Source organism: Budorcas taxicolor, chromosome 14 (assembly GCF_023091745.1).
Source record: "Budorcas taxicolor isolate Tak-1 chromosome 14, Takin1.1, whole genome shotgun sequence".
Taxonomy (NCBI): domain Eukaryota; kingdom Metazoa; phylum Chordata; class Mammalia; order Artiodactyla; family Bovidae; genus Budorcas; species Budorcas taxicolor.
The window spans coordinates 22,594,383-22,598,130 of record NC_068923.1 but is presented as its reverse complement, the minus strand read 5'-3'; positions in this window follow the sequence as shown (position 1 = coordinate 22,598,130).

Below are 3,748 nucleotides of genomic sequence, written 5' to 3'. Positions count from 1 at the left end.
GTTTGTGATACTCTGGCCCACCTGGAAGCAAGCAACACAAGCATGTGGAGGAAACCAGCTGAATTACTAACCACCTTGCTGCAGAATATCCACCAGGGAAGTAATATTGAGAACACCGCATGGGGCATCACTAGAAATAACAATCTATAAAAGGCACCTGTGGTTCTGATGGTGAGGTTATGCAGAGGTAACAAATTAACTCCATAACCTCACTGGCTGAAATCAACCACAAAAGTTGATTTCTTGTTTACAGTCTGTACTTGCTGCACATCGGTTGGTTCTGCAGGGTCACTCAGGTGCCCCGGATAGTGGAGGCTTCACCTTCTGGACATTCTCCATCCCTGTGGCCTCCTTAGTCATTGACTCATGGTGGCAGCGGAAGAGAAAGTTGGAGGATTATACCCCGACTCCTAACTGCTCTGACAGGAAGTGATATGCTCGCTTTCATTGACAGCTTTCCACCAGAACTGCTCGTGTGGTCCTGCAGGAAGTCTGGGAACATGGAGCCCCCGGGGGGGTGCATGCATATTTAGGGAGAATCAGTGTTTCTTCCTTGGGTTCTCTGACTGTTTAGATGCAAAATGAGCTTGCCAGGTGGTGCTAGTGGTAAAGAACCTGCCCGCCAAAGCAGGAGACATAAGAGATGCGGGTTCAATCTCTGGATCAGGAAGACCCCCTGGAGGAGGGCATGGCAACCCACTCCAGTATTCTTGCCTGGAGAATCCCCATGGATGGAGGAGGCTGGAGGGCTACAGGTCATAGGGTCGCAGAGTCGGACATGACTGAAGTGACTCAGCACACAGCACATAGATGGGAACTACCCTTCAAATACAGCATCACTGCTGCTTATAAATAGGAAAATTGTATTAATACACACGTCCATATGAGTGTTCACACTCTCTTCCTTTTTCTGTAGCACTATGTGCCAGCCATTCATCAGGGAATTTGCTATGCAGAATCATATGACAGTTAAAGCTGCAAAGCTGAGACTGATAGAGAGGATGGTGGAAATTTATGGAGTGCTTTCTTTGCGCCAGACACCACACAAATGCTGCTTGACGCATGTTATTGCTTCACGACTACACAATCTCCACGTGTAGGTATGAATGTATTACCCTTTCATATGGGCTATACAGACTTGATTCGAAAAGAGAAGCAATTTGCCAGAGGCGAAGAATGGAATAGAGCCGGTAGGTGAATTGGGGAAGGGGAGAAAAGTCAAGAGAAACTACACTAGGTTTGGGGAAATTGCCTCAGGAATTAAGAATCTTCACAGCAAATTCTGTTTTAAGAAGTTTAGTTGTCTATTGATGGAAACACCTCTTTTGGAATTTTCTTGAAAGATTCTTCTAAACATTTAAATTGCTTTTTTTTTTTAAGAGAGAACAGCACCTGGGGACCTTTTTTTAATTGAATTAAATTAATTAATTTATATTACATTTTGGCCACATGGATGGTGGGATCTTAGTTCCCTGCCCAGGGATGGAACTCACACCCCCTGAGGTGGAAGTACAGCCTCTTAACCACTGGACCACCAGTTTAGAGGGAAGTCCTCTAAATTGCTTTCTAATTATTGGTAGATACTTCGGTGGTATTTCTTTTGGATGTCAGCTTGGACAGAGACAGTCCTTAAAAGCAGCAAGAGGCTGGGACTTTCTTAGAGCCCTTTCAGTCTATTAAGTCTGTCTATTCTTTGAAGCTCAGTTTTCCTCATCTGCAAAATGGGGATAAGAGAGAAGGTCTTTGTGACAATTTAAGATATGAATCTCAAGTATTTAACCCAGTGTCTGGCACATAGAGGCGCTCTATACATATGCCAGTCATCTTGGGCAGGCTGGTGACACAGGAACAGATCAGACATGACGCTTGCCTAAAGCTGTTCAGTAACTTGGAGGAGACGGGCACACGAGTAACTAATCCACACTCAAGGTCAACTGTGGTACATTCTGCATAGACACATTGACAAAGGGGATGAGAGAGAGGAACCAGTGAGTCCAGGACATATAATTTTCTCCATTAAAGGGGCTCTGGAGATAGGGGTGGGTGGACAATATAGCAAACTAGATGGAGAGTCTTTTCTCTGGTGCTTCAGCTGCTGCGAAAGTAGTCCTTCACCTCTCTGAGCTTCGTGTGTAAAACAGAGTCATAGCAACCTTGGAGATACTTTGTGGAGGTTAAATCAGATCATGAAATAGGGGATCAAGTGCAACCTCTGACACATAGTGAAAACTTCAGAAGCTTAATTCCTTTCTCGTTCTCTTCTCTTTTTCTCTTTTCTCCTCCTTTCCTGTTTCCTCCTCCTTGTCCATCCCAGGTCCCCACATCATACCAGAAACATACAGAGTGAATGGACATAAATAAATGGAGACTCTATTTCTTGCAATAGAAAAATATTTATGCACGTCTGTATAATAGACACTTCTCTTTCGCCTTTTGGTTGACTCCTGTCTCATTGTGTGAACTGCTCTTTCCCGTTTATCAAGAGGAAACGTGGTAATATTTATAACTTTAAGATGATGATTTCTATTGATCCTGCTGTGAGAAAAATGCATTTTTTCTTCTGTCTAGTTTTTTATTCTTTGTCATTGGCCAAATTACGCATTTGGAGTAGGGTTGTCAGATTTATCAAATAAAAATACAGGACGCTCGGTTAAATTTCAACTTTAGGGAAACTGTGACTCATTTCTCAGCGTATCTCATGTAAGATTTGGAATTAGCCTAGTTTGGAGAGTGGGAGATGTTTTTTATAAAAGGGAAGTTGCTTTTAACATAGACTTGTGGAGCTGAGAATTCAGTGAATTCTCTGCTGAATTAAACAGAATCTGTGGATTCAACACATGAGGTGGGCGTCTCACCCATTAGCTTTCAGATGGTTCTTTCTCCTTTTTAAAGTATTTTCACATTGCTGAGGGTCCCAATAAACTGCTCCCTTAAAAAAAATATATATATATATGTATATATACTTTATTTTTTAAGAAAAATTGTTAAATGGATGAATGAATTATACTAATTTTTAATGTGTGTTTTTTTTTTTTTGACTGCATGTAGGATCTTAGATCCCCCACCAGGGATCAAACCCACACCCCCTTCATTGGAAGGTCTAACCCCTGGACCACCAGGGAAGTCCCTAAGCTGCTCCTTTTTTTGCTCTCACTCCCATTCAGTCCTGGTGAGGAAAACACAGAAATTGGAGGGAGACAGTGGCAGCGTGAGTGGTTGGTAGGGGCTGGGGATGTTCTGCCCAATCTTCAGCTCACACCAGCTGAACTGGCTGGATTTCACCTCTCAGTCACACTCAGGAGGTCAACCCCCCAGCCTGCCTCCTGCCTTGAGAGCCTGGGCCACCAGGGGATACTGGAGCAGAGGGAGGCACAAGGGTTAAGGTCACACAGACTTGACTTGCATCTTGAGTTGGCAAGTGTCATCTAGGTCAAGATACTTCACCTTCACTCACTCAAAAAACCTCATGGAGCTCATGGCATGGGTGTTGCGAGCACAGACCCTGGAGCCCAGCTGCCTGACTTGGCTTCCTGGCTCTGTCACTGCTGCTGTGCAAGTTATTAAACCTCTGTCTGCTTCTGTTTCCTCACCCTTCAGCTGGCTCAAACATGTTGTATTTATAACATACAATGAATGATGTATGGTACAGAGCAAGGGCTATGTAAATGCTTAACAAATAAATAAAAGTGTTGGTTACTTCAAAAGATGGTGGGGGATGTCCCTGGTGGTCCAGTGGTTAAGATGCTGC